General features: G+C 42.0%; 1 protein-coding gene and 1 non-coding gene across 2 annotated transcripts in view; both read left to right on the top strand.

The window, feature by feature from the left end:
• Positions 1-14,612, top strand: part of WNT5B (Wnt family member 5B) — a 99,002-nt gene that overhangs the window by 26,928 nt on the left and 57,462 nt on the right. The window lies entirely within an intron of this gene.
• On the top strand, positions 11,556-11,674 carry LOC118614598. The gene has a single exon (XR_004956126.1). It is a non-coding gene; the product is annotated as a 5S ribosomal RNA (ribosomal RNA).

Genomic DNA, 14,612 nt, shown 5'->3' with positions numbered 1-14,612 from the left:
AGGAAGGAATAACATTAGTCTCAATCTGCATTGTCAACCTCATGTCCCCTCATTCCCATTCAAGCACTTTTGTCCTCCAGCCACATATCTGACTTATGTTTTCCATACTGTTCCGTTCTTCATTCTCCTCAAGGTGAGATTCTAGCCCTCATCCAGGACCCAACTCAAGTTCCTCTTCCATGGTACCAGTTGATGTGGTGCCTATTCTGTGGTGGTCTTAGCTTTATAGCTCTTTGTTACAATAACTTATCACAGAACTTTCTTGTTAAGAGGAATCTTACAGGTGGACCAAGACCAAGATATCTGCATTTAACCACTCGAGGACATCTTAAAAATCATGACAGACCCCTGAGCCCCATATGTAGAGATTCTGATGGGCAGGTCTGGGATGGGCCTCTGGAATCCATACTTTTAAAAGCTCCTCCAGGAGATTCGGATGCACAGCCAAGATTGAGAACCACTAGTCCAATCCAGCCTCCTTGTTTTACTTACGGGAAAACTGAGCTCCAAAATTGTTGTATGACTTGCTCAAGGCCACGTAATTAGTAGCAGAGCCATTCAGTGCCATGGTTCTCTTACCTTTTCGATCAGATTTAAGCAGATGAGGAACAGAGTCTATACCTCACTTACTTTTGAAGCCCATGTAGGACCACTGGGGTACTTCACTCAAGACAAGCAATTCACAATGAGTGTTACTATTTGGTGGCCAAGAGGACAGGTAACAAATCTGTCTGTGCTAACTTTTGTTTCCAGCACAGTGCCTAGCAAAAAGTAAGGTGCTCAGTTAATATTGGTTGAATGAATGAAGCATCTACTGTGTACCATGCACTATAGTAGATGCTGTACATACATCATCTCATTTCATTTGTTCCAACCATACCCTATGAAGTAGGTTTCAGTATTCCCATTTACAGATGCAGAAATTGAGGACCAGAGGTTAGATAACTTAGTCAAGATTATATAGCAAATAATTAACCCCAGAGCTCTTTCTACAGTGCTGCAGAATATACATGCTCTCAGTGCTCCGCTCTGTTCAGAAAGCTGTAGGTAACTCCAAAACAATCTACAGTAAAAAGCATGTAAAAGCCCCAGATGTTTAGAAGCCCCAGTTTGGTTCTCAACTCTAACTTAGCCTTGCTGCTCCATAAGGTAATATACAAGGTTGTTCTACCAAAAGTTTTATTGTGTATGTTATACAATATACAGTATTCTTACCACTTGCATGCTTATATGTGTGTGTGTGACTCAGTACCATCAAAAACTTTACAAGTATTTCACCCTCTTTCTCTCTCTCTTTTTTTTTTTCAGTGCTATTAAAATCCCCCTCCCTTTGTAGGGCACAAGTGCCAGGACCAGGGCAAGCAGAGTTCAGAAAGTGTCCCAGCATGAACTTTTCTAATACCAAGTTTCAAATGTGAGCTAATGGTTGAGAAACCTGAGTAGGAGGTGCGAGTTGGCCCTACACACCTAGTCCCCTGCCCAGATCACTTGAGCAGTGAGCAGGTTCCATCTGTACCAGAGGCATCACATGACAGGAACTCAGTGTCTAGCAGTGACGGGGCTCTGATTCTAGCTGTCAGGCGTGAAAGGGAGACCTAAGTAGCCACGTCTCAGAGACAGAGTTTCAGTTTTGTCATCTGAAATGTTTCTGTTATTTTTTCTTTCCAATTTGATGTTTTACTTGGATCTTGGCCTTGAATTTATACTCCATGTAGACGATTTCCTCGTTCCTGTGGCCTCCTTTTCACTGCTGTTGCTTCCACTACCAGTCCTTTCTGATGCTGCAACATCTCCCCTCCCCCAGTCTCAGTGGCGTGGGAATGTGTAGGAGCCCTCCCACAAAACAGGCTTTCACAAAGTCTGATACCCTACCTCATCCTTCCACGCCTACTTCCACCTTGTCTCTCAATTTTTCAACTATGTACATGCATTTCTTTCAAATTCTCACTTAGCTTCCCTTCTTCTACAAGGTTTTGAACATAATTACTTTAAGGATTCTGGTCTTGTAAATAATCCAAGAGCTAGTACAGGGCAGGTTGGGATCACAGAGCCCATTCCCAAGGGGGCTGTGCTGACAGTTCTTATCCTGTTCTCTGTTTCTTCTCTGTGCCAGGGTAGCAAATTGCATGTCATATCTGACTACCTGGTGAAACTGAATGAAGTGTGGGGATAAGCTCCTGAGGGCTAGGTAGTGGTATCCTAGTGTTACATTTTATAATATGGTGAAGGACTTGGAAGCCACCTAATGCCTGAATTATCGAATCTACCAACACGAGGCCAATTATACAATATAGGCAGAATCTTTTTATAGGAAAATTCAAAACACTATTCAAATTCTTTTGTAGTATAATACTAAAGTCTTGCTGATTAAATCTAACTGGAGTGTGTAGACCATAAGCTGTTTTTATTTTTTTTTGTTTTTTATTTTTTTTTGTTAATAGTAATATGTGTTTCACCTAATCTGATGTATATTACTTCTGCCAAGAGGAATCCAAAATTAACAATTGGAGTTAATGTGGTACAAAGAACTAAAAATTTCTCAGGAAATAAACAGGAGGGAGTCTTTAATGAAAGCAGAGTCAGTAATTTTCATGGCTTAATATTGCCATACATAGTTCCATAGGTTCAGAGTAGATTCTTCAAGATAAGGTGTTATAGCAAAAAGAGCAAAGGATTAAGCATCAGGAAACCGTGTACCCATAAAATGGGGGCAGGGGCTGACCTAGATAACAGGTTTTTAAGACAGAACTTTGAGATAGTTCTTACTTAGGGGCCAGCGTGGAGATCCCTTCCCCTCCCCAAGTTCCAGCTACATAAATATTTTCATTTCTTTTGCCTCAACATACAATTTTAGTGGGAAAGCAGAGTTCTACTTCTAGTTCTTTTAAAAAATAGGTTTAAAACTGTTGGACCTCTAAATCACTACCTCTAAACTTTTGTGATTCTATGTAAGGACTACCCATCAAATTGTCTGCATCACTGGATGATACTCCCATGTTTTTAGGAAGGCTCCTATACCAATAGCCCAAGTCATCCAGGATCAGCATGTAGGGAAGCTCATTCCTTGGGTCCTTATACTAGCATCCAAATCAGAAGGTCTCTGAACAGTAGGGCGAGGATTCTTATCAGACTTAGTCTGGGCTTAGGAGCAGTTCCTAGAATAATCAAAAGGGACAGAGTTCTCCAACACCTTGGCCATCATGACTGGGCTAAGGCAGACCTGGCAGAGAGCTTTCGAAGAGAAAATTAGATTCCACCTTTCTGGACTTCTAAGCTGTTTAGTAGGGAATTCAGTCTCTGGCTATGGAATGGGGACCAAGAGAATGTGATCTCATCAAATTGACAAGATAGTCTGAGATGAGGCAATGAGAACGGTGATAATGGGACAATATTTGCTTGCTATCAGTTTGACCTCTTCTTGATGTGTGCTCTTTTTGTCCTCAGTGATTGTTCCTTGATCCCTGCATAAGGTGACCGACCCACCACCAGGAATTTTCTTTCATACAGAAGAGCGCAGCCAGCACTGCTCAGCCAGCTTAGTTTGCCTCTACTCAGCTTCCTTTCACCTCCTATCCTCAGTCCCCTTTAAATTTTTATTTTTTTCATAAAGTATTTCCTGACTCATGGAAGTGAAATGATCCAACTTAGTTTGTAAAACCAGGAAAATTTTTCCTCTGCAACAGAGAGAGAAAGCCAAAACAAGAAACAACAACAAACCCAAACAGAATATGTAAAAGGAAGACATATATATTCTATATTGTTTCCATTAAAGCAAAAATTCCATGGGGAAAGAAATTGCATCTGTAAAATGTGTTGTGAATTTCTTTCACATATGGGCACTCGGTAAGCATTATTAATGAATGATAATGATTTGTCAAGTGATTGAAACTGTTTCAGGGAAGGAACAGGGAAGGAACAGGGAATGAAATATGGAGACATTCCTGTATCTCAGAGGGGAATTGTTAAGCAGGTCATCCAGATGTGTTTGCTTTGGGGAGTTGTGAATTCCTTGTGTGTCCAACTATTGCTGTGTAATCACAGTTTGCTTTTTCCGAAACATATATAATCATTATATATATCATTGTTTTTTGTTTATGACTATATGTATATACTTAATGTTTGCCTCTTTGAGGTCACTTTGGGCTGGGCAGCACAAAGTATGGTCCGGAGACATTAAGAATACACTAGAATAATGATCATAAATAATATCATAATAATCTTAAAAATATTTTCATAAAAGTGGGTTGTGAAGAATACATTAAAATTCTTATAGGACTAATGGAAAAGATGGGTGCATCTTTATACATGCTAATATAATCAGTGTTATCTTTATATGCATATGTGTTTTTATGGAGACTGTATATAAGTTAAAAGAATGAGATAGCATAAATTCACCTATTTCTTTGTCTTGCTTTTTTTTTCTTCATTTTTCTTTCTTTTCCAAGTTGAGTAAAAGATAGTGGTTGTTTGTGTAGATTATTTGTGAGGTGAGGAAACTACTAGTCAGGGAGTGGAAGAGTGGGAGGAGGAAGGGAAGGCAGCCAATAAAGGGTGGGTTGCTAAGCCGGTTACCACTGGAGACTATTGCGGTTCAACCCACTAGGGACCTCAGCCAGGGAAGAACACATGTCCCACAGGCTGGAGGGGTTATACACCAACTCCTGTCAGTCGTTGTCTGAGGGCTGTCCCAGGGAGCATTTATTCCTGGTGCATAATACCTATCAGAATGGGCAGGGAGGGCTTGCAAAGAAGGGCAGGATGTGGTGTTAGAAGGTGGGCTCCTGTGCCCTGAAATAGTGATGATGAGGAGATCTGGGTAGGGACCAACTTCATGTTCTACACCCACAGAACATACTTGCTGAGGAGATTTACTTCATTCTTTTGATTCCCTATAGTGTTTTCCTGGTTCTAATAGCAAGGCTTATGTCTAGTATTTTATCTGGCTTTTCCAGGGAAAAATGTGAGGCAAGGGATGGTCAATCAAGCTAAGCTAAGGACTAAATGAACAAAGCAAAGTAAAATCCAAGTTTAGTCCATTTTTGCCTGTTTCAGTCTGAACATACACTGAATAGTCAATAAATCTTTGATGATGTGATCACAGAGACCAAATAGTATTAATTCTTCTCGGTCTCTCTTGATGTTTATCCCTTTGGTGGTCGGCCAAGTGGTGGTAATGATGGGACGAGTAATGAGAGCAGGGGCAAAGTACATACTGCCAGTGCCATCCTATGACGCTGCTCCTCTTACCCTTGCCTGCTGAATCTGGGTGAAAGATCACTGCAAGACAATGACAAATTAAATACGCCATTACTGCCAGTAGTCCTTGTCCTGTGCAGCGTTTGTTTATCAGTAATCAGTTGTTGCTATGACCATTTGATTGGACAGTTCTTTGGTCACTATTTTAGAATCATGTGTATATCTTAGATTTTAGCTTATAATCATGTATATCCCCCAAAGCATGTTTTTGTATGGCAGTAGTTGTGAAACACTTTTTTAATCAGCAACGCTTAAGAACCATAGTTCATCAGTTGCATAAACTTATATAATGCTTTAAAAAAAGATACTTGAAATATTCTGATCATATATGTTGTTCCTTTGACTTTGAAATGGTTACCTCAGGATAGGGGCAGAGCAGTTATCGAAGAGGACTTTTTAATAAATCTGGGGTTTTGATACATTACTCACCAACGAGGTTAGTATAAGATTGTACCTTTCGCATTTGGGGTCATTATTAATAGCACCATCTGCCTTCTTCAAGTAAGAATCACTTGAGTCTAATGTGCAGAGTATGTCTCTTCTACTCCATTTGTTCCTCAGATACTGTTGAACACCTACTACTATAGGTCAAGCACTTTTTGAGTGTAGGTAGTTACCGAAATGAAGATAGTTCCCATACGTTAGTCACTTGAGACCTTGACACCACAAGCCAATATTTCTATAAATTGGAAGTTCCTTAATTGTCAATTCTTCTGTCAAGGAGATTTCAGAGACCTCACTGTCAAGGATGGGGAGGGGTTACTAATAATACTGTGGAAGACAAGAGAAATGATATCAAGACTCCAGGAAAGTCTTCATGGAGGTAGTGAAGGAAAAAGGATTTACAGGCAGATAAGCTGTGATAGATCATTTTAGGTGGGAGTATGCCATATTCATGTAATAGTTTTGATGGAGGGGACATTTTTTATAACAACTTTATTGATATATAATTTATATACAATAGGTTGCTCTCATTTAAAGCATACGACATGGTGAGTTTTGACAGATGTGTATACCCCCATGAATTCGCCACCACAATCAAGATACAAAACTTTTTTTCATCCTGAAAAGCTTCCACCTTTGCCATCTGGTGAAGGGAACATTTTAATGCAATTAGTATGTCTCTTTCAATGCAGGAACATTTTGATCTGATCAAAACACTATTCATTACACTTTTGGCTTTTTTGGTTACTAAGATACACCAGGCACCCTCCACTGTCCTTAAGTCTCAGCCCCTCTTGTACTTAAAAGAGTCCCTTACATTGGATCCCCAAGTCCGGGGGTCCTGCCCCATTCCCAGGGGAGAGTGCAGTGTGTGCTCAGGCCAAGGTACGCCAGGAGGAACCACAGAGGTAAGAAAGAGCCATTGAAGAACTGTGACCAAGGAAGTAACTTATTATGTCAGATTTGTACGTTAGAAAAATCATCCTTGGAAGTCTTAAATGATGAAGATTGACTTAGGGTGGGGGGCAGGGATCAAGAGGAGGGTAAACACTTGGAATCTAGAAAGCAGAATTGACACGCTGGGATGCACTGGTTGGGTATAGGGTTTAATTATAGAAAGGGAAAAATCATACATAATTCCCATATTTTTTGTTTGGCCAACCAAGGGGGTGCCTTTATAGACGCTGTAGGTTATTTGGGCAGGTAGAATAGGTTTGGGAGGGAAAATGTTTAGTTTTAGATGTGTTGCGTAGGACACAGAGTAGAGATGTCTAATAGATGAGCCTGTGGGTCTAGAATTCTGGGACGAGCATTTGAGGATCATCAGCATTTGGGTGACACTAAAAAGAAATTTGTTTGGAACCTCCCAGTGTGTCAGCAGCAGTGCTAGGAATGCAAAAGGGAGCCCTGGCACTGTCCGGGAGGTGTTCTCTCACCTCTAGACCCGGGTAGGTCCTCTTGGGTTCCTCACCCCCAACCTGTTCTAGGTACTTTTCCTAGCAAAACATTCATCACACATGGTGGCAATTACTTTGTAATTGTTTCTCTTCTCCACAAGCTGTACTTTGTGAGGCTGGGAGCAAGCTTCATTCATTGTTGTATCCTCAGCCACCAGTACAGAGCTGGGCCCCAGATAGAAACTTAATACATACTTTCACATTTGTCAATTGTATGCCCTGCTGACCACCATGACTAAGAGATCCTTCTAGGGAGAGAGAGTAATACAAAAAAGGATTACAATGCAGTGCCCAAAGTGCTAACATCGGAGCCTCAGACAACATGTAGGGATGCAGAGGGAGAAAGTAATCGAAGGTTTTGCAAAGTTCATTTGAGCCAGGCCTTGAAGCATGAGGAAGAGTTCTCTAATCAAACAGGGAGGGAAGAACATTCTAGGCCTGGGGGTACAACAAACACAAGGCACAAAAATGTGAAAAGGTTGCATGTGATCAGAAGAAAGGCATAAATTTAGGACATGAGGACTGGCAGGAAATGAAGCTTGAGGAGTAACTGGGGACATTGAAGACTTGCACTACTGTAGTAAGAAGTTGGGACTGTATTGCTTATGCAGCAGGAAGCTAGTGGAGGTTCTTAAGCAGGATAGCAATATGATCCAATTAAATTTTTAGGAAGGACTCTGGGGATAGAGTAGAGAGGTTGGGAACTCTCCTCCCTGAAAAATGCATTTTAGCAGGTGCCCCGGTGAATCTCATGTAGGTCATGCAAAGACCACATCAGGAGAAACGGTGGATGTGAATGAGGAATTGGAGTAAGTTAAGACTTGTGGCAGAGGAGGTGCCTTAAGATGCAGGGACAGTGAGGGCAACTGAGATCTGAGAAGGGCCACCCTAGCTGGACAGCCAAAGAGGAGTCTTCAGACCCTTTGGGGACATGGCCATGGCAGTGTGCAGTCGACAGGGTCCTTCCTACCCTTGCTCAGAGACTGGATCTGGTCACAGCCTCTCAGAAAGGTTTTGGTAGGAGTTTGCTGGAAAAGTCATCTTTGATGAACTTAATAGTATATTTCAAAAGTACTTTTGGTCTTGAAGTACAAATTTGTCTTGAACTAGCTGGGGAAGATATAAACACACCATCTGAGTACAACAGTAGGTATAAATAATAAGTATCAATGGTATCTCTGCTTGTCTTTTATTTGCCCTTAAAAATCTGTACAAATAAATATGAACAGACTCTGGACTGTAAGAATAATATTTTCTATGGATATATATATAGACAGATAAGCCAAACCCCAAGGGAGAAAAAACTTCTTATTAAAATAAAAATAAACATCCCCCATAGTTTTATCCTTCTTTGCTCTCTGAGATTCCCTTATTTCACTTTGAAATGAAAGTAGTTCATTTTCTCAGGAGGTGCTGTCTCCCTTCCCTTCCTTCCTATCTTCCTTTCTATCAATCCTTCCATCTCTATCTCTGGTCCTGAATATCCTAGCTGTAATCACAGATCCTTGTGCATAGCCAGGGTTAATAGTACTTTGAATAAACACTGACACTGTGCCACTCAGGATCCCCTGGGGAAAAGTCCTCCTCATTTGTCAGTGAGAATACTGTGCTCCCAGCCTCCACTCCCCCTCAGAAAGCCTGCCTCTGAAGCTCAGTAGGATTCTCTGGGATCGGAATCAGCCCTCTCCGCTCCCAGCACACTGTGATCCTTGCCCCTGGAGCGGCTGTTGGCGCCTGTCCATGCTCTGTGTCAGTGTCTGGAGCTGATAGTCGTGGGAGCTTATGTAGGCACCTGGCTTCTCCGCTGGAAAACAGTGAGTGGAGTGCGATCAGTTGTCATGTGCGCATTAGAAGAAGAGTAAGGAGGGGGCCGTGTCTTTGGGGAGCTGTCTGTGCTTGGGTCCTGGGGGGTTATTACACAGCGGTCTGCAGGTTGAGCGCGAACTTTCTCCCATTGCAGGATCTTGGGTAGAAGAGGTCCCATCAGGAAAGAGCTCAGGGGAACTTCCTCTTGCTTGTGAAGCCTCCCAGCATGTGTGTGTGTGTGTGAACACTGAGATGCACAGGACAAAATGTATGCAGTGCCTCAACACAGCCCAACAATTTTTTTCTGTTCACATTTAACTAGTTTTAAACAGCTGGAGGAAACCTTAAATATTTCCTTTTCTTCTCACAGACCCTTTCTCTACTAAAACAAAATTATTGGAGATGATACGGAATAATTCAAATAGTCATTTAAATCAAGGACCTGGTTTGGCTTGACCTCCCTTGGTTGCTTGTGCTATGCTGATAAAGTCCGGGCAGGCTAAGATTACCAGTGAAAGGCAAAATGGCAGTTTCAGTGATTATTTTTTTTTGGGGGGGGGGCGTGGCTGGGGAGGGTGGGGGAGTAGAAGCTGGCTGTACAGGCCCTTGTGTGCTCATTTAGCCCCTCAGTCAATACTTTTGTACCAATGAAATCAAGTTGAAGCTGACATCTAGGGCAGCCTGGAGGAGGATAACAATTTGGGCATGGAAGGCGAGGCTGTCAACGTCTGGGGAGTGAGAGGGAGATTAGTATTGTGTGTATATAAACCTGAGTTCTGCTTCCTTATCCACCACTGACTGGCTCCCGCCTGCACTGAGAACTCTGTAAAGCTGCAGCCCCAACTTTTTCCCCCTAAAACACACATGGGGCACACTCCCACAGACATATCCAGATGACAGGTTGTGGCATGGATAAATCCAGCTCTGGGTTGGGGGCAGTTCACATTGAACGTTACTTTCTCTCTCACTCAAGAAAGCGGACCTCTATACAAGTAGATGTGAGATGTCACTGTATCCCCAGCCCTTGGCACAGGACTCCCTCCTACAATAGATGCTAAATAAATGTTTACTAAGTGAAAGACAGATAGTCTTGAATCCATACTAATTTGCATTTTTAAAAAGTCATTCATAAACTCTAGTATTTTAACTACTAGTTAGCAATTAATCCCAATAAACCAGCAGGATTTTGTGATTGTAAACAAGGGTTGTATGGGTTGGTCAAAAGGAATATTTGGTGGCGTTTTTATAGGCTCTTCAAGTAGTTTTAGCTCTATAACTAGTAAAGCCAAACACAAGCTTTATCAGTCCTGCCACTTGACTGTCAGCACTGTGCAGATAAATTCATAATGGTTCCCAGAGAGGAACTTTAAGAGCTTCTTAAGCAGGAGACTTGGGGAGAGAGATTCTTAATATTGCCTGATTACTGTGTCTCTGTTGGGGCTTAACCTATGCCAACAAATGCTTAATTTCAAGGTCTTATGTAAGTCAAGAATAAGATTGTCTGTGAGACCCGAATTTGGGGCATTTGTCACTACTGTTCGTCGCTCTGAAAGCTGGAGTTGGGTCCAAATGGATCCAGCCCACTCTGTCACCTGGAGCTCCTCAGGGGAGGGAAGTGGCATCACATGATTAAAGGGCAACTTGGCCTTCTCATCCACATTTTTCTATTCTGGATGATTGTTTTTAATAAGGATTTTTTTTTTTTAAAAAAATAAGGATTTATGTATCACTTTTAAGAACAGCCTTAAATAGGTAAGCATATTTTAGTAAAAATAGTATTTAAAAACTGTGGTGTAGAGATTGCCAATCATATACACTAATGGCAATTATCATGTCTGGCTTCTATAAGTCTGGAAGATTCTGGGAGGTTCCTTGGCTGTTGAGAGGTTCTGGGAGTGGAGTTGGAGGCAGAAAAGGGGAAGCAGAGAGCCAGAGTCAGGAGTGCAGCATTCCCTAGCAGAGTCTGCAGGTGCAGAAGTGAGATTGTGAGGCAGGAAGGTGGAGAGTTAGGCGACCCAGATGATAAGTGTGTCTGTAATGATGGAAAGTGAATGAACAGGGAGACTTTTGGAAATACGAAGCTATCTATACAACAGAGACAACTTGAGGATTTTGGGGTAGCCTTGCAGTTATCAAGAGTATGAGAGAAGGAGCTAAAGAAAACACTGGAGAGAAGTGAGGCTCCATTTCTCCCTGTGGACGACCCCATTGGTGCTGTCTAGAGAAGTCATGTTGCGTATCTTTTCTTTGTAGACTCAAGGGTATTTCCCAACTCTTTTGGGTATGCCAGTTGGACACAGTAAACTTTGGACTGATAATATTTCAACCTCAAGATATAATTTCCTTGTCTCTGTAGACCTTGAACATAATTTTCTCTTAATTTGAAAGCTCATACTTTGTACTTAATTCTAATTATGTTCATCTTGTTTTTTGAATAGAAAATTAAGAGATGGGTCTTAAGTTGGTTTTTAGATACCTTGTGATCTAAGGAGAATCTGAAAGATGTTTACATTCCAAAGTATCAAAATTTTCCACTGCCTTGAAAAATCTGAGATGCCTTGTTGTCACTGTTTTATCAAATTACTGTTTCTAGTCTATGGCCATGCCACCCTGAACACGCCCAATCTGGTCTGATCTTGGAAGCTAAGCAGGGTCGGGCCTGGTTAGTACTTGGATGGGAGACCACCTAGGAAGACCAGGTGCTGTAGGCGGTACAAAAAAATTCTTGTTTCCAAATTGCTATTTTACTCTTCCCCAAACTGATGTGGCTAGCTAGGAAAAGCGACTTCTAAAACAATTGATAATGTTGTTGAATATAGTTTGTTAAAAGGGCAGAGAAGTATAAGAATATTGATGAATACCAAAATAATGGTGATAAGCCCAGGGTAGGAGTAAATAGACGTTCGAGTAGTGATTCAGGAAGTGTATCTGGGACAGGAAGCTTGGAACCAACTCCCTCCTAGGGCAGACTTATCTCATGATTTGCTCCTTGGTTAAGGAGTCAGGCTCCCTAAGGCTCTGCTTTAGAGTTCACTGTCTCCTTGGATGCCCTTGAATGTTTCACTTCACCTTTCTAAAGTTCATATAAAGTAGGGTAAAGATCATTCACTCTTGGAGAAAGCTGTCACAACATCTTGATAACCAGCAGAAGTAATTCAGCCAGCTGTCTGTCATTCTTTGGGAAGAGTAGTCCAAGCAGTCCAATGTCACTTGCTTTCCTTGGGGGGAACCTATGTGGTCCCTTCCTCCTGTAACACCCACTAAAAAAAAGTATGAGGGTCAACATAAAATACTAGCATGACATTTGCATTAAGTATTAAATGTAATAATTGTGCTTCTCTCTAGGGAGAAATTAAAAATTAATAAGTCAAATATGTCAATAAGGTATTTGTACTGATGAAAGCAGACCAGAGTTGGTTTTGTTTTGTTGCTTTTGTTTTTGTTTTTGTTTTTTTTGTACTTGCTTTATGTTTTTGATCCAAGGTATTTCAGAGACTTTGAAGAAAGGATCTGAAAATTATTACTCAACTTGGTATTTGTTTTGAAATGTATGCAGACTTCTCTTTCAGAGCTGAACAGCCTAATCCTTGATCATCCCAGAATGAGTTTAGGAATTTGTAATCATTTCCTTTTTACTGGGTATTTGCATACATTACTAACCACCTAGATTTAGAAGAATGAGCAGTCTCTCTGAGCTGAAATAGAATGATCAGAACTTAGTGCCAGCCTGAAATGTTCATCTTTATCAGTTAATCCTTCATGAACATTCGTGTATAAATGACATCAAAGAAGGTCCTCATGATGTACAGAGAGGATAGATTCCCTTTCACAGTGCTCATTTTTAAATGGAAATTCCTATTAAAGTGATAAAAATGGTTAGCATTTTATATTTCCACCCGTTTCATGGATGCTTGCTCAATGCTGAGGGGCAGGGCCAACATGTATAAATAAGAAGAAGGCAATCTGGCAAGATTGGGAACATGACCTCTTGCCCTCCACAGCCTGGGAAGCCCGAGTGAATGCTCCCAATCTTAGCAGTGTATGGACGCCCTGCGAACTCTCCCCTCTGCATACAGAGTAGGGTTAGAGGTTAATGAATGAGTGCTCTCCCCACACATGAGGTCCTGTTCCGTAGTGGTTTTATAAATAAGGGCTTAAATGGGGTCATAATAAAACCTGCATATTGCTTTTAAACTCTCTAAATCTTTTTGAAGTGATGATGTTCAAAGAGGACATCCTTCTACCAGAGAAGGAAGAGATGAAGCTCATATGCTTGGAGATCTGGGCGGCTACTACTACCTCAATATGTCTAAAAGCAGGACCAAATGGAAAACAAAGTGGGGGTGGGGGGCAGGTCCTCACTGCCCCCTATTCTTCTCTGGTAATCCCTTAAAAAATAATTGCAGACCCAAACCTCTGGCCTCCAGCACATTTTCCACTTGATTAGAGGCCTTTGTGAGGGAGGGAAAGGACCTGCAGACTTGTACATTGTGCAGAGGCCTGAAATGTCCAGCTGGGATTTTTTTCCATCAAAAGGGGATTTTAGTAAAACCATTATCAGAGGCTTAAAGGAGAAAAGCTGTTGAGCTGCAAGTGAGGGGGTAGATTAGCATTAGCAGGCTTGTTTTGGGCACTAGTGGAAGGGTGGGAAGGTGTTTGTAGCCACTTGTACACAAGTGCCTTGGTTTCTCTGCAAGTTCCTGGCAGGTGCACAAGTAAGATGGACACATGAGTGGGAACCAACGGGGTTAGGAATGGCACAGGGGGCTTTAACTCTGGACTATCGAGTAGAAGGCAACCCAAATCAGGGAGGATTGCAAGGTAATGCTTGTGTGTAAGAGGCCATACGACTTGCTTCATTACAGGTTATATACATCCATCCGCGTCACCTGGAGTCACCCCACTGTGTCACTCTCTGTGCTCCTCTTCAAATCTCCACAGATGGGGCATCAGAAAATCAAGAAGCCAAGAAGTGGCCATGCTGGTTACTTTAAACGGCAAATGGATGTCTTTGTGGACACCTTTATTTTTGTCGGGGAGGGACTAAGAGAATAGAGGAGGAAGGTTACGAAAGCATCAGTGGCCGCCCGGTCTGCAAATATTCAGGCTGTGTGGATTTGCAACAGTGCTCTAGGGTGAGAGTTTGGGGAATGTTACCTAAAATAGCATCTCTGTTTTAGGATTACTAGAGCTGTCAGTTATACCTTCTCGGCCAGAACGGAGTGGAGAAGCCTGAATCGTTTAGGGTTGACAGGCAGTGTTCAGGCCACTGGAGCTGACTGCTGCTTGAGGGGCCTGTGTAGGGATGTCACAGCAGCAGCCTGCCCCGGAAACACTTGCTTTCTGTTTCTCCCTGTGTGCACTGTTGTCCTTGCTTATGCCCTGTGAAAATGGGATAGTGGAGAAAACATAAGATTCATCCTGACTACAATGAACGAACTGGAGACAATGGTGGCCATGGGACAGTAAGAGCCACATGTCTCCGAGCAGAGCATTTTCAGTGTGTGGTGCATTTCCTCAGTCACAGGTGCACCTCAGGCCTATTAGTTGGAATTTTTGTCTCAAGTCAGATTCAAACAACCAAAGAAAGAGGGCCTGTCTTCTAGAAAACATGCGCCAGCCCAGGAAAGCCGTTCTCAGAGACTGCAA

The sequence above is a fragment of the Rousettus aegyptiacus genome, unplaced genomic scaffold, assembly GCF_014176215.1.
Source record: "Rousettus aegyptiacus isolate mRouAeg1 unplaced genomic scaffold, mRouAeg1.p scaffold_m13_p_2, whole genome shotgun sequence".
Lineage (NCBI taxonomy): Eukaryota > Metazoa > Chordata > Mammalia > Chiroptera > Pteropodidae > Rousettus > Rousettus aegyptiacus.
Note: the sequence above shows the minus strand (reverse complement) of the source record. Positions and strands in the feature narration are given on the sequence as shown.